Raw genomic sequence first — 17,418 nt, 5'->3', positions numbered from 1 at the left:
GGCAACATCATGGCATTCCCAGAAATAAATGAGGCATGGCCTCCCTTCCTGAGATACTGGTGGCCATCCAAAAGCCAGGTCTCTCAGTGTGTCCAGGGCACATCTGGCCTGTCTGCTCACCCAGCATTTACTGTATATCCCTCGGGCAAATAGGCTTTTACATATTTTTGTTTACTGCGTCAAAAATAAATTAGAATAATTAAATCCAGTAATTTTTTTACATGTATTTCTTTCAAGAGTCAGGGTTGTATTTACCATGTGGGTCTAGGATATCACCATTCAAGGGATAACAGACCATTAGTGTGTGTAATACATTACCCTGTGTATCTGTCATTACTGACTAAGGGCTCATTCAGAAAAGCTAATTGTGGAAATTTCTCACGTCATGTTCCATACGGAACGAGACTTGAGAAAGGCCCTTTAAAATAGCACAGACTCGTGGGGGCATTCATCCTGGTGCTTCTGTGCATCCTCTGTTCACACAGACAGCAATAAAAGGCGGGACAGACTTAGGGGCATATGTATCAAAGCTTGATGTGAGATCAAATTGTGAAATATATATATCACCAACCAATCAGCTTCTAACTTACATTTTGCAGGCTGTGTATAAGAAATGATAGTTTGGAGCTGATTGGTTGGTGACAGGGCCGTAGCTATTGTAGTGCGGCCGGTGCCATCGCACAGGGCACCACAGGTCAGGGGGCGCTGTTTGGGACTGTTAAATTTCTGTTTATTATCATTCCCACTTGTAGCTTCCTCTTATTTCATCCCCAGCATCTCCTGGCCTCCCCTATCTCTTCCCTGGCCCTTCCCCATGAGGCCATTCCCCTTTTTTGGGTGCATTATGTCCCTTTGAAAAATGAGTGGGGCGCCAATACTCTTTCTGGCACAGGGCACCAAAAAGTCTATACAGCTTTGATTGGTGATATATATTTCACAATTATATCTCACATCAAGCTTTGATACATATGCCCCTAAAACTTTGGAAAATCATGCAGGGGCGTTGGTCTGATCTGCATTGTACATTGTTACACCTTATTTACACCTTTGAGGGGCCTATTTATGCATACATGCCTTCCCTCCCGGTTTTCGCGGGAGGCTCATGATTTTTTGGGTACCACCGCACCCCTGGAAGGGTAGGCATTTCTCCCGCATTCTGCCCACTTACTAGTGAAGTGAGCAGAATGGGGAGAATTTCCACGGCGGTCGCGGGTCCCCGAGTAGGGGGTGGGGCTTAATGACGCGATTCTCCATTAATCACCCAATTTAGCCCTGCCCCTTATTTAAATTTAGGCCAATCACGGCAATTTGCTGCGAAGGAGGCGTGGCTTAATGACATGATCTGTCATGCCCATTACGTATCATCTCTACTCAACATTATTCCCAGCGATACCAAATGAATGTTCTGACAGATTTATCAATAAACTCAGGCTGGGACAGGGCCTCCTGGGCTGTCCATGCACAGTGTTACACTAATGTGATAGCTATTGCTTCCGCTATACTCACTGGTTCTATCCCGGACAATTCATTGTGCAATTAGGTCAAGCAATGTGAGGAACAGCATATAGACTGCTAGGGATGGACTAACAGAGGACTCTCTAGCTGAGCTTTAACCACAGGCTGGAGACGCTGCCCCCATCTTCAGAAGTGAATTTGGGGTCAATTCAATTAGCCGCGAATGTATTGCGGGTCCAAGTCAGCGCAGCAGCAGCCGCATTTTAAAGCAGCCTCAATCCGGTCAAAACTGCTCGCAGCCCCACAGGGGTGCGAGATGCCGGCATTTTAGCGCTGTGTCAATGACAACTCGCATGTTTCGCGGCTAATTGGATTGATCCCAAAGTGTCACTGCTTGCGCAGTAGGGAGGGGGGCGGAGTCACAAAACAGCGTGTAAATGCAGTAGTAACTATATGGAGTCGCTTTCTGTAGTTGCTCCGCTGTAACTGTACTCTGTTGTATTTTATATATTTGTCCTGGCCGGCAGCAGCAGTGGAAAATGGTGGGTGGCATGGGGCCTCCATGGCTCAGGGGCATACGTGCAATGCGCACACTGCATCTATTGTTAATACACGACATCATCATAAAAACATAAAACGGCATCGACCCAATGGCGGACGCAACAAGAACTCCCTACAGACCTTCAAGCTACAGAAGCAGCCATTCTGACAGTTCACTATATGTTGCCATCGGTGCTTAGTATCAATGGCAAACCATTGATGGACATCCCTGCTTGTGCTGCACATGTGCAGTGGGCCATTCAGGGAAGGGTACTGGACTAAGGGCCTGATTCAGCATCAGACGGAATTGCAAAGCTGCTCGCAAGCAGCTTTGCAATTCCGTCTGTGCAGACATGGTAATCCAGCAGGAGAGTCATCATGCATTACGTATTCGAGCTGCGTCGTCCAACGCCATGCATATTCGAGCTGCGTCGTCCAGCATCGGATACTCTGCGGAACATAGGCCGGCCGGTAAGGTGACCCATGGGGTCACGCAGCCGGCCGCCACAGATGAGAGGAAGAAGCCAGGAAATCTCCGTCAGCTGACTGAGATCCTGGATTCTTCCCTTCCACCCAACGGTGGTGACATGCCTCCGTTTTTGGAAACAGAGGGCATCGCCGCCCTCTTCCCTGCCCACAAATGGCAGCAGACTGTCAATCACTGACAGTCTGCTGCTCGTCTCCATGTGGGATCGCAGACCTGTTCTACACATGCACATGCGCCTGCGCAGATTTCCGATCATAGGGAATCTGCATTCAAATTAGTCCCTAAATCCAGTGCCTCCTGCTCCATCAATGGCGGAGAACCATGAGATCTCCACCATTGATGGCAAAAACACTGACCATCAGTGGTAAACCATACTCTGAGGCATGAAGCACTAAGTGGCTGAATCGTCATAATTACCGATTTAGACCACAACATGTACATCACTGGTAGACTTTAAAATAAATCCCAATCTATGGTTAAGCGAATCCAAATGGGTGTCTGCCCTATCCTAAAGCAGAAACAAAAAAAGAGAAGGATTTTCCTTGAGAAAGCCCGCTCCCGGCGAAACGCGCGTCGGCTCACCAGCTGGGGGATCTCAGTGCGCACTGATGACCCCTTCACCCCACACCCCTTGGAGAGTGTCTGTGTCACTTACTACCTTTATCTTTTTCCCTGCTCTCTCATTAGTTGCCCGCCATGTGGGTCCCTGCACTGCCTTGAGCAACAGGGACACTACATTGATTGTGGCACTAACAGTAGAAGCAGGCTGCACTGTTTCTATGAGTGCCATGAGACAGTGATACTCATTCCTCGTCCTCTGAATCTCATGACGTGGAACAGCAGAGTCTGGCCAGTAAGAGCACTTATTCTGTCTTTCATATCTATTTAGATATTTATCCTGTTTGACTATTATACACTCTCCTATATTGAATAGAGGGACTCCTCTTTATTACACTCCAGCATTAACTCTGGTTCAATTTGGGGTGTGGTGTGCAGCTTTTTAACTATGTTATATATGTCATTTTGTCTGGTTATGTATGTTTAGTCTTTGTCTTATTTTTCGCCCAGTGATGAGGATTTATCCTCTCTAAACACTATATATATATATATATATATATATATATATATATATATATATATATAAATAAATGTATATCCTATTTTCTGTAAGCTTTATTGCCAGGTGTGGCACATTAATAGTCTATTGAATTACTGCTATATGGTCCCTGCGATTAATACTACAGAGGATACCTACCCTTAGACTCTGTCCATACACCTATGGAATTAGACTTACAGTGTTACTAATTTTGAATCATTTTGATAACTGTTTTCGTCGTTTTGCTATGTAGTTATATGTCAATTGATATTTTGTGCTTTGGTTTAGTGGTAGTTTTCTATTTTAGAATTATTTAATAAAGGTATTCATTTTATTTCACTCATTTAGCAATCCTACACCAATTTTTTCCATATTCTTTGTCTGGGGTGTGCCTCATGTATGAAGACCTTCTCTTTTTTTGTTTCTACTATACATTACTTCAGGGAGCACCCCCTGCTTATCTTAAACCTTTTCCGTTATTAGTACACCTATTATTTATACTCCTGTGCAATGGTTCCTCTTCCCATACCCTTTTAATACTATCCTAAAGCAGGCCCTATTCTGGGCAGCACTGAAGTCTCAGAAGTTCTCGGTACACAATTGGTCTTTAATGTTTTTAATTTTTTACCAATTGTTTCTGACAATATTTAATGATAGCTCTCATGTCTGGTGCTAGCTGACCTGACGGTGAAATTATAGTCCTAGTTCTTGTGAAATATCTCTTGTAAAATACCAGAAGCCACTGAAGTGTGAATCATTTGAAGACAGAAAATGCAGTACGTGTCCAAGGGCGATTCTCCAGGCTCTGATTGCCGTCTGCAGAATATAAACACGTTAACACTCCAGTCAGACCCCAGGAATGTTGTGTACTTGGCATGGTGTAGAAATGCGCACAGATTATTAATTAGCACGAAAACACAAAGCCTTAAACTACAAAGGTAACACCAATTTAAAAATTCTCATTTTTTTTTTTTTGCATAATTAAAATAATGTTACTGTATTAGTTCCTGAAGCTGGAAATAGGACTGCTGTAAAGATTGGTTTATTAGGTATGTTGTCTCTCCTGGGACTTGCAGCCTGCAAAGTACTGATGGATTTCGTTACAGTGCACCCAAATGTTGGTTCCCCAAGGATAGTCTAACTTGGTAGCTAGAGGACTATCAAGAGGAGGGGCGAAGGACAGTCCATGGTCGCAGCTGGAGGCAGAGGGTCAAGGGCAATTACACATGAGCAGATCAGGGGCAGATTGTGTGGGTTGGTGAACAGTAAAGAAGAGCATAAAGAGACATGAGATGTATAACCTCCTTCTGAATAGGACAGATGGAGAAGTTGCCCATAGCTCTCAACCTATTTTTTATAGGATGTATTAGACAAATGATAGCCAGAATATTATTGCAATGGGCAACTTCTCTCTTTTAGAAGGTTTCATACACTTCCCCCATACAATCAGACAGACCTAATATAACAACACAAACAACCAATGTATTTAGGAACTCGAGCACAGGAACAGCAGAATTAAAAAGTTAAGCAATGCACGTGAACCCGAATAGCCATGTTATTGGAAGTGTCTAATGAGAAGCAAAGCACGGGACCATCTGGGCGCTCGCACATGAGGAGAGTTGCTTGAAGACTGGCTCTTGCACCACTGCACCTAAATTGACCTCACTTGACAGACAGGTTTGTAAAATTTGTACCCAGAATTGGTAATTGGAAGATTCAGACTTGGCTGTTGGTGCCATCTGGCATAGAAGTTGGGGTGTGTTTATCAAGACATAAAAGTAGAAAGACGATGTTCATTTCCATACTTTCCTCATATTTACCATCTATCAGGAGTCTGACCAGAGGAAAACGACAAACCCCGGTGGTAGGGGTGCAGAGATAAATGTAGGTCTCCAAAAATAGTAAGATTTGGATTCTTTTATTGAGTTAGTACATTTGGGGGCAATGTAACGCTGTCTCATGTCAGCAAGGTGCGATCTGATAGTATTGCAGGCACCTCGCAACCACCACCATGGTAGATTTTCCAAGGCTGCGCTAAATCATGATTCTGAAACATCACAAGCAGTGTACCTCGTATGGAACAATTTACTCCCTACTACTCCTTAGGCCTTGCAATGTATTTATCTTTTTCCAGTACCCTATATGTCAGAGGCTCCCAAACTCCGCCATTGCAGTCCACATTTTAAGGTTATCCATGCTTGAGCACAGGTGACTTACGGTATTAGTACCTCAGTCAATTTAATTTAACCATCTGGACTCAAGCAGGGATATCCTTAAATCTGGACTGTAATGGTGGAGTTTGGGAAACTCTGCTACATTGTGTCTTGATGGTAGATCCTTCCTCACACTTTATAGAGTAGTGCAGGAAAACCTGCCAGGCTGGGCTTCTATATTTCCAAGTTATGCATTGCCCAGAAATTAATTGCCCCCATGAAGTCCAATAGTAAGTAAATTTGTCTTTTCAATGGTTACGAGATAAGATAGACTATATCCCAAAGCGGCTCCTTAGATGAATTACGCAGAGTCGATCGGTGAGCAGAGTGGTGGGACAAAGGTAGCAAAACTAACGCGTTTCGTCGTCACATGATGGCTTTCTCAGAGGGTAGACGTGACTGCTACCCTCTGAGGAAGCCGTCATGTGCTGGGGAATACACTTGGAAACTGCATTGAGTGGCAGCAGGTAACTCTTGGATGCTGCATCTTCTTCATTCATTTAATCAACAGTGATATCAACTTGGACCAGGCGGCAGTGTACAGAATTGGATGTTATACCATTTCCACTCTCCTTGCCGTCAGAGAGCGATACTGCATAGCAGTGTTCTGTTAAGTTCTGGAGTTTGCATGATCACTGGACCAGCAAGCACCCCCACCGTTATTAAGGAGAAGTTGGCTGGGTAACTATACCGGGACTCTACGCTCCTATTTAAATACATCTACTATAAAATCCCAGCTGTAAGTTTACTAATAACTCTGTTAGATTCAATACGGCTATTGGAGCTGTGATTGTAGCATGCTATAAAGAAGATGACATCATTATTATAAAGCAGAGATTACTAATATAAATCAGAACGAAGTGGATGGGGACTAGGCATGAAATAGACACATTAGTATTGTTTTTTTAATGTGCGTATAAATTTATGGGTTGTTTTGTCTATTTTTATTAAATAACAAATCAATGTATTATGCGTGTGACTTGTTAATATATTAGCGCTCCCTGAGATATAATGTATCTTATCTCGTAACCATTGCTATTGTTGTTCTTTGATTAGCATAATCAGAGCTAATAGCTGGGTAGCTGCTATATTATATATATTGACTGAAACAACCTTTTTAACATTCTGATTTGCGCCTTAGATTTAATATAAAATGTGAATTTGTCTTTTCAGCCTTTTGAACGGAGTCTATCTCCCTAAAAATCTAGTGAAACACTTCTCTGTATTTATGGCTTCCTGAGGGCTATCTTAACATACAGAACTGTAATTTTAACTTAAAATATTGTGGTGGGAGCACAGGACATGTAACGTTAGTAATCTGATTACAGCAGAGAAAGGATAGAGTTAAGAGTGAAAGCCAGGCTTGGCAAAGAAGGAGGGGCCAGCCAGGGGTCATGTGACTGGTGCCCCGGTAGTTCCCGGATGGCCTCTCTATGACTCTGTTATTTCCCGGAAAGTTCTAACACATTCTGCCCTGAAATACCTCCCAATTATTTTTGAGATGCTTGGTAAATTACTACAACTGTACTGCAATTCCTAAGAAACTCGTGTGTATGTGTTGAATGATTATGGCATATATTCTAATCAGTGCTCACTTCTCTAGTAGCATCAGGAAATCTAATTTATCAAAAGTCAGTGTGTTCATTTGTCTCCTATGTATTGAAATCTGTCTGCATGAAATATAATAAGGCAGGAATGCTCAGCTTGGGAATACAGAGAGAGCTCAGAAGTGGGGGACATGTAGTGTTGGACATACATGAGTTTTATTTGTGGTAAGCAAGTACTCTGCGTGCGCACCAAAAATGTGCATGCATACGTCCATATACAGGTATTGTTACATCCTACAATTGCAACACCTTATGCTTGAAGAGGTGGACGGGATGAAAAAGAGTGGGATTAATGGAAGGGACACTGCAACTGGTCCAACTCTACCAGGCCACCATCGGACGAGGTATTCTGGATGCGGCCACCATTTTTGTAGGCTGGAACGCATGCTGCCTCTTGCCTTAGGGAACCAGCGCATGGCTATTTACACAGGCAGTGCATCATCTAGCTTCTGCATGTGTGTCCCCGTACCCAGCGTATACAACTCCTCTTTTCCTCCTCCCCCTAATTACTACACTTGATGGCCTATTACTGTACACCACACAATCAATGCAAAAGGCAATGTGAGTAGTAGCTTCCTGCCGGCGCACAGTAATAGAGGTGCTCCAAAGAAATGGCAGCCGCCTTAGCCTGTTCCAGTCAGGGTATGCAGTCGGGAAGCCGGCGGATGTAATCCCGACAGCCGTCTTCCCAACTGCTTAATCCCAGTGAGGGTTAAATGACAGGTGTCTAAATCTAGATGCCTGTCATTTTACCGATGTCGGGAGACCGGCGCCCGGCATCCCGATCTAAGTGGTGCCGCTGCCGACAGCCGCGGGGGGGGGAGGGTTAGGTTTAGGGCTCCCGGGGAAGACTTGGGGTTAGGCACCCCCCCGGGAGGGTTAGAGTTAGGCTAGGGGAAGGGAGGGTTAGGGTTAGGCACCCCCAGGGGGGACTTAGGGTTAGGCAGAGGGGAAGGGGGGGTTATGTTTAGGCACTTAGAGGGGGGATTAAGGTTAGGCACTTGGGGGAAGGTTAGGGTTAGGGGAGGCGTTAGTTAATACTTACCTTGGGACGATCAGGATTTTCAGCCATGTCGGCCTACCGCTGTTGGGATTTGAACCGCCGGACGTAATTCATACCGATTCCCCAGTCAGCCCACCCACCTGCCTTCACTTCCCATTTCCTCCCTGCCCAGTCCGGACTACATTTTCCTCTCCATATTAGTCTCAACTTCTGTTTGTATCTGCAGCTCTCTGCCCCCCACACTTTTTTTTCTACAGTGTCTCCACATTTGTGTTTGTGTCTTTGGCTACAGTTTTGCATGTGTACTCATCTGTCTCTTCACATGCGTGGCTCTGTACTCCTCCAAATGTGTTCCTCTGCTCCTCTCCCCATGTTTACTTCTGACCCCTTACCATTTGTGCCTCTACCCCCTTCTTATGTGTGCCTCTGCCCCCCTTCTCATGCGTACCTCTGGCTTCCCCTTTATATTTGTACATCTCTGTCTCCATCTCCACATTGTGGGTGCCGGTTTATTATTATTATCCTTTATTTATTTGGCGCCACAAGTGTTCCGCAGCGCCTTACAGAATACATAAATAAGTGAACAAGAAGCCAGTGACTTACAGTACAATACGGTGCAGGACACGGACATAGTTTATATACATTGCTGCATTAGCGATCATAACACTCACAATAAGCAACAGGGCGTAAGCAACCAGGTGATAGCTGCCTAAGTTGGGGTTGAGTAGATTTAGGTATGAGTAAAGAGAAGCACAAGAGGGTAGAGGGCCCTGCTCGTGAAAGCTTACATTCTAATGGGGAGGGGCAGACAGACAGGGGTGACACAGAAGGGTAGACAGGGAGGAAGGAACAAGTAGCAGCGGATTAGGATGGGAGCTGGAAGGCTTTGATGAAGTAGTGGGTCTTGAGAGCCCGTTTGAAGCCTGTCCCATTCTTTATGCCACTTTGTGTCCCCTCATCCTAGCTCCCCTTCCCCTTCCCAGGGCCTGAATAAGGGTTCAAGTCTCCCTTGACTAATACACTTATAGTGGTCCCCGCTAATTGTCCCCATCCCCATAGCAAATGGACCACTATGGGAACTGAGTCAATGTATCAAGTAGCAAAAAGCCTAGATTTTCATCACTTTTGGCAAAACATAATGCCGGCTGAAGATGGCGTTAGCTTCTCCGTCACAGGGGTCTAATCATTATGCTCATGTGCGGATGTTAGTCGAACACTAGCATCGTCTCCTCTTTCCTGTCAGGGACAGGAATACAATTGTAACAGAGGAGCAGAGCTTTTCGCTGGGGCTTCCAGAACAGCCCTGTCATGGTAACATCATTATGTATTGCTGTGATATGCCTCAATACGTAATAATAGTTACCATTGGCCCACTACTACCAGTGATAACTACACCCCTATGTGTTTAAATTTACTACGGATTACTCACCTTTAGAACTAGGATCAACCCTGATCTGTGGATAATGTAGTAGGTGATCTAGGCCAGTGACAGGCCATAAGCGGTAGCCATTTTTCACCTAATGTAGGGATAGGCAACCTTTGGCACTCCAGCTGCTGTTGAACTGTACATCCCAGCATGAGCGGCCACAGTTTTGCTGTGGTGCATGCTAAAACTGCAGCAAGCGAGGCGACGTGTGCTGGGACATGTAACGCAACAACAGCTGGAGTGCCACGTGTTGCCTACCCCTGGCTTAATGAATGACCTGTCTCTGTGGACAGGGGGCTACATCCTTTTGATGTCAGAGAAGAAACCAGAACCTTATCTTCACAAACTTACAGTAAGTACAAAGCATTTGTAATGCATTGCATTGCATTGCATTGCACAATGACTGGTAACCCAAGTCCCTGCAGAAATCCTGAACTCCGTTGCATCCAGCCACTGAAGTGGTCATTTATGTGAGAGTGAGGCTGAACACCATGTGGGGTCAAAGGAGCATTTGTTGAGTTCCTCCAATCAGTGCGTAGTGCTTCTAACCCCTGAAGCAGCACAGCCGTATGGGATAATCCCTACTCTATAGAGTGACAGGCCAGCAGAACGGACATCCCCTGCTTCTCTGTTAATGTCATTGCAGTGGCGGTGGCCACACTCCCAGTGGAATCTTATTATTGTTTAATAAAAAGAAAAAATATTTAAACTGCGGCTGGTGGCAGCAGATGGCGGGCAGGTGAGACCTTTAGGGGCAAACGTAGGATTTGCAAGGGGATGGGGGAGTTCCTATGTATCTATATATATATATATATATATATATAATCAAATGTCCTGATTGGCTCACTGACTGACTTACCGACTCATCAACACCAAGCCCAAACCTCTGGACCTGGACACATGAAAATCGGGGAGTATATTCCTTTCATGATGTAGGTGCCCACTAAGAAGGGAATGAGTTACTACAGGAGTGAGGGTGGTAATGTGTTACTTCAGAGGTGAGGGCGGGGAATATATTACTACAAAGGTGAGGGAGGGGAATAAGTTACTACACGTGTGAGTGAGGGTAATGTGTTACTACAGGTGTGAGGGAGGGATTGTATTTCTACTCAGATGAGGGAGGGGAATGTCGAATGTGTTACAACATGGGTGAAGGAGGGAAAGGTACTACTACAGAGGTGAAGGAGTGGAATGTGTTACAACACAGGTGAGGGAGGGCAATGTCTTACTAAAGCAGTGATGCATTACTATAGAGGTGAAGGATTAATGTGTTATTGAAGTGGTGGGATGGAAATGGAAACAGTAAATATTTAAGGTCTACTTGGGTAAAACTGGGTGCACTCACCCGGGTTCTTCTGGCTGGGTCCAGGCGCCTGCGCAATAGATCTGACCGGTGCCACAATTGCGCAGCAGCTCCCGTTACCGACAGCCTGTTCAGAGCTCCAAAGAGATGGAGACAAAGCTCCTCGTCTCACGAAAAAAAAACAACAAAAAACAAAACCCATCAGCTGTGACGATGGATCAGTGGGCAAGGGGGTACTCAGAAATCTCCCCCTGTGTGCGCCCCCGACCTTATGGATAATATATCCAGCGTCACTGCACCCCCCCAAACAAAAGAAATAAAAATCTGTGAGACATACTGGAGAATGTATGAGCCGATATCGGCAGAGGTGCCAGCATCGCTAAGTGCATACACACTTGCCGATGCCGGCAATGGCGGGGAAGAGGGGGGGGCATGCTGCATTCGGCAGCATGGCATCGCTAACGATATCCCCAGATTGAGCTTCATGTTCCAACGACTGGGGATATTGGCCCTGATTCAGAGCCGGGCGCTCGCTCTGAATCAGGGCCGTCCTTCTCTTTTTTTAGACCGGCCTCCTGGCCGCTCGCATATCTGTGGGTTACCACCCTCAGCTATAGCGAGTGGCCAGGAAGATGGTCGCGATGGTCAAGACCATCGCGACCATCGTGCTTGCGACGAGACCCTTGTGGTAGGGTCTTGTGGCCGCAAGCCCCAGAGAGATTTTGGCTCTCACAGAGCCAAAATCTCTCCCACTGACATACTTGTGATGTCAGTGGGGCCGGCCCCAGACGGTAGGCGTTCACATGGGAACGCCTCCGTCTGGGCAGCCACGCCCCCGGACCACCCACCAAAGGGGGCGTGCTGTCACTCAACATCGACAACACGCCCCCTTTGATACGAGACCCGGAGCGGCGGCTTGGCCGTCGCTATCCGGGTCTCGCGCATGCGCACTGGGCCACCATCGACCGGCTTGCGAGCGCTTAGCGCTCGCGAGCGGGTCTGAATCAGGCCCATTGTCCATTATTTATTACATACACTCTGAATGATATATCGTTCACCGATATCGTTATCGTTCATATCGTTCACAATTGCTGTCCAGTGTGTATGCGGCTATAGGCTGCAGTCTGATCGGCATATTGGTTGTTCAGACACTGCCCATGTCATCTGTTCCCCCATCATCCACTTTGCCCATACACCATACATTTTCGCTCTCCCCTATTCCATCCTCCTCTTCTGTATATGTATATGTCTCCTTATAGCTACTTTGATCTTATTGCATAACCCTACCTTGCAGGTTTGGATGGAATAATAGGATATACATTCCATATCACTATTCTGGGGTTAGGCTGTATAGGTTAAAAATCCACCTGCTCTCAATTTTATCGATCCTTCTGTTTTGATATCACTTGATCAATGGCCATAAAGGATACCTTTTGGGATTGCTGTTGTGTTTTATCCTAAAATGTTCTGATACGCTGAGTTGTTCACAACTTCTCTTATTCTGTGCCAGTCAGGGAGCCGGTGTAAAGCCGGTCAGAGAGGAAATCCACCTGAAAATAAAGCAAAAGTGGATGAGTTGTGCAGTAGTAAACATTGGAGTGGAGCAGACTGTACAGTGGTAATAAGCCACAGTGGGGAGCGCTAAATAACCTGGCTAGGATTTGGTTACAACATGCACTGGTTGGTATTTTACTTTTATCAGGAGTGATAAAGGTATGAATGTGAGAGATGTTTATAAGTTGAGATCGGCATTCGTAATGTAAGGAGTGAGTGAGAGTCAGAAATTACTTCTAATGCTGGGCATACACTCTACAATTATCTGTCAGATATCTGTCCAATCCGGCTGGTTGGAATGAAAACCTGGTAATGTATGGGAGCAAATGACAATTGATTATATGGTTTTAAACACTGGAAAACGGACAAAAACGATTGCTCATATTGGTTAGATTTGTTTTATTTAACCAATTTGGCTGAACGTCCATTTTTGTCTGTTTTCCAGTGTTTGAGAACAAATGTTCGACTGTCATTTGCTCCCATACATTACCAGGTTTTCATTGCAACCAGCCAGATTGGACAGAGGGCCTGATTCAGAGCCAGATGCTCTGAAAGAGCGCTCACTCTGAATCAGGGCGTTTTTTTTCTTTAATTTGTGCGGCCTCCTGGCCGCTCGCATAGCTGTGGGTGAAAACCCACAGCTATCGCGAGCGGCCAGGCGATGGTCTCGACCATCGGGGCTTGCGACGAGACCCTTGTGGTAGGGTCTCATTCCCGCAAGCCCCAGTGAGCTTTCGGCTCTATTAGAGCTGGAAGCTCACCCACTGACATCACTCGTGATGTGAGTGGGGCCGCCCCCAAATGGCAGGCATTCCTTCGGAAACGCCTCCGTTTGGCCAGCCACCCCCCCTGCCCGCCTCCAAAACGGGTCAAGCTGTCAATCAAAATCGATAGCTGCCCCCTTTTGGTGCGAGACCCGGAGCTACGGAGGGCCCGCCGCTAGCCGGGTCTCGCTCATGCGCGCTGGAGCTAGCTCCGGCATGCGCATGCGCAGTGGCCAAACATCGACCCGCTCGCGAGCGGGTCAGAATCTGGCCCAGATATCTGACAGATAGTTGTATAGTGGATGCCCAGCTTTAGGACGAGTTTGGGGAAATGGGGTTATTATAACTGTTATCAACAGTGATTGTGACATCAGCCAAGCCACCCAATGTAGGAGACAAGATATCCATGATGAATGTTCACCAGCCAGAGTACATGGAAGAGGAGACAGCTGTAAGGCAGTTAGTAATATGAGCCAGTAGAAGAGAGAAGACGAGAGATACTTCTTACTGTCATCAGCAGACAGAAACGCAAAGGAGTGAATGAGCTGCCCAAGACCATACAGTATGTACACTGGTGCAGAGAAGGAAACATCCAAGGTAGAGCTTTCTGGTACATTAGCAAAAACTGACAAGTGAAGAGGTAGAGCTGGAACAGAGACACACAGGGGCCGATTCAATTCAGCACTGTTGCAATGTCTTCAGGCGGCTTCTCTCTTTACCTCCCACTAGCTGATTTGTGCTCACAGCCTATAGAGGTGTGAGCAGAGATCTGCTACCATAATGGGCTGACAAATGGCCTCATGATCTGCCGGTGACAGCCTGCGCTTAATTCTGCCCATAAATGTTGTGCAGGATAGTGAGAGACACCAGAATGTCGACATATGTTTTTTTTCTTGATTGTTAGTGTTAGGTTTAGGCTAAAATAAACTACAAACCATATGTTGACATTCCGATCATGCCGACGTGTTAAATGTCAACGATCTGGACATGTTAACTATGTCGGCCTAAGTGTATGTTGCCATATTGGCTGTTGACCTAATGTCCATGTCGGCATTCTGGCGGTTGACATTCAGAACTTGTTGAAATTGTGATAATGACATTTTGAATCGACCATTCATACAACACCCAAGGAAGGAGAGTTTGGAATTGCAGATAGTGATCCACCATTCAAGGCCTATAGTACTGTCGTGGCATTTGGCAGTGAGTAGGTTATTGGCTACTTTAGTAAAGACTGTGGGCCTGATTCAGAGCCGCTCGCTATTTGCGAGCGCACGCTCTGAATCAGGGCGGGGAGTTTATTTGTATTTTTTTCCTGTCCGCTCGCTAAGCTGTGGGTGCCCACCCACGACTAGTGCGAGCGAGCAGGAGATGGTCGCGATTATCACGACCATCGGCATTGCGAGGAGACCCTAAGGTAGGGTCTCAGCACTCGCAATGCCGAGTGGACTTCCAGTAGGGACGCCCACAAATGGCTGGCGTTCCTTCGGGAATGCCTCCGTTTGTTCAGCCACCCCTACCCACCTACAAAACGGGGCGAGCTGTCGATCAACATCGACTACCGCCCCGTTTTGCTGCAAGCTCAGGAGCGAGTGAAGGTCTCACTCACTACGGGGCTCACGCATGCGCGTTGCGCACGCCGCAAGTGCGCACTGGGCCACCATCGACCCGCTTGCGAGCGGGTCTGAATCAGGCCCTGTGTCTTTTCAGCAGTGGCAGTGGAAACAAGATTGAGGAGCATCACGTAGGGAGTTAGAGATGACTGTGGTGGAGGGAGGATTTATAAATTGAGAGGCAGGTACAGGAGGATGGTAAATCACTTTAGTTCATAGAGGGAAGTAAAATTTTGTACAGAGTGAACTTCAAATAAAGTAAAAGAGTAGACAGATAAACAGGAATGGTTAGAAGGAGCCGTGCCTGGACAGTAAGGTAGCTTCCCCACTGTGCCATGTTTACTCTGAGATCTAGGTGTATTGCTGGACTGAAGGCCTCCATAGGAGAGTGCAGCATGTCAGCCATGTTAGGGCCTGATTCTGAGTAATTTAAATGTAGCACGGCAAATGCGCCCCTCTGTGTGTGCGCACTGAGTCGCAGGACCGATTTAGCCACACAGACTCTGGAATGTATTGGGTGTTCCTTGGCAGTAACTGGGAGGTGGCTATTCAGATGCACAAAGATCTTGTGTCTGATGGGTGCATTATGGGAGTGTAGTGGGCGTGTCACAGGTGTGGTTTCAGTCTCAGACGAAGCACGTATATTGGAGGCCAGACTCTGACAGAGATTCTGCCGCCCTGTCCCTCATCTTCATCCAGCTAGTCCCGCCGCTGCCCACCCAGCAGCCACTCTGCCAGCCTTCCAGGACCTCCACAGCCCAAGAGCAGAAAACAGCAGCAGTGCTGCACCCAAGACCAGGTAGGGACCTGTAATAATTACCCTCATGAGCTGCTATATACACACACACACACATATATATATATATATATATATATGTGAGTGTATATATATATATATATATATATATATATATATATTAAAAAAAAAAAACAGAAAACCCAGCACTCACCATGTTTAAACACTCACAATGATGTATAAATAAGTAAATAAATAATGGGGATTTAGTTCATGGATTGATCAATGCATTTAAGCCCGCAGCCCACATCACGGGACCCCACTTTCTGCAGGTCCTACACTATCCGTCACACTGATGGAAACCTGTTAGCTGCTATCACATAGTTTAGACTGAAAAAATGTTACCTGGTTTAAAGCTCACCTGCCAGCTAATGGCTTTTAAAGGTAAGGCAGTCACCTGACATAGCTTCTATCACACTACCAAAAAGACAGCTGACACAGGTTAATATAAACGAGTTTGCACATGGGGTGCATGGGAAAGCTATGATCACAAAAGGTTAATAAAAATTAACCGCATAAACAAAGTCAGAAATCCACTGCACTCGCCACTCCTAGATTTGGGGTGCAGACCTGCACTCGCCATTCCCAGGACTGGGGTGCAAGTGGCCTGTGATCACATTGCTTAAATAAATAAAAACAGAAAACCCAGCACTCACCATGTTTAAACACTCACAATGATGTATAAATAAGTAAATAAATAATGGGGATTTAGTTCATGGATTGATCAATGCATTTAAGCCCGCAGCCCACATCACGGGACCCCACTTTCTGCAGGTCCTACACTATCCGTCACACTGATGGAAACCTGTTAGCTGCTATCACATAGTTTAGACTGAAAAAATGTTACCTGGTTTAAAGCTCACCTGCCAGCTAATGGCTTTTAAAGGTAAGGCAGTCACCTGACATAGCTTCTATCACACTACCAAAAAGACAGCTGACACAGGTTAATATAAATGAGTTTGCACATAGGGTGCATGGGAAAGCTATGATCAAAAAAGGTTAATAAAAATTAACCGCATAAACAAAGTCAGAAATCCACTGTACTCGCCACTCCTAGCTTTCCCATGCACCCTATGTGCAAACTCATTTATATTAACCTGTGTCAGCTGTCTTTTTAGTAGTGTGATAGAAGCTATGTTAGGTGACTGCCTTACCTTTAAAATCCATTAGCTGGCAGGTGAGCTTTAAACCAGGTAACATTTTTTCAGTCTAAACTATGTGATAGCAGCTAACAGGTTTCCATCAGTGTGACGGATAGTGTAGGACCTGCAGAAAGTGGGGTCCCGTGATGTGGGCTGCGGGCTTAAATGCATTGATCAATCCATGAACTAAATCCCCATTATTTATTTACTTATTTATACATCATTGTGAGTGTTTAAACATGGTGAGTGCTGGGTTTTCTGTTTTTATTTATTTAAGCAATGTGGTCACAGGCCACTTGCACCCCAGTCCTGGGAATGGCGAGTGCAGGTCTGCACCCCAAATCTAGGAGTGGCGAGTGCAGTGGATTTCTGACTTTATATATGTATGTGTATATATATTAGGGATGTGCAGGCTCGGATAG

At 45.8% G+C, this 17,418-nt stretch overlaps 1 long non-coding RNA gene across 1 annotated transcript; it reads right to left on the bottom strand.

The window, feature by feature from the left end:
• Window positions 1-4,575: 4,575 nt before the first annotated feature.
• Window positions 4,576-16,263, bottom strand: LOC148534178 (uncharacterized). Its single transcript, XR_015877688.1, has 3 exons — window positions 16,216-16,263; window positions 12,561-12,680; window positions 4,576-4,774 (listed from the first exon to the last, which is right to left on the bottom strand). It is a non-coding gene; the product is annotated as an uncharacterized LOC148534178 (long non-coding RNA).
• Window positions 16,264-17,418: the final 1,155 nt, after the last annotated feature.

This window comes from Taudactylus pleione, unplaced genomic scaffold, assembly GCF_031769625.1.
Source record: "Taudactylus pleione unplaced genomic scaffold, aTauple2 ptg000070l, whole genome shotgun sequence".
NCBI classification, from domain to species: Eukaryota; Metazoa; Chordata; class Amphibia; order Anura; family Myobatrachidae; genus Taudactylus; species Taudactylus pleione.
The sequence above is the reverse complement of the archived record's forward strand: the minus strand, read 5'-3'. Positions and strand labels throughout refer to the sequence as shown.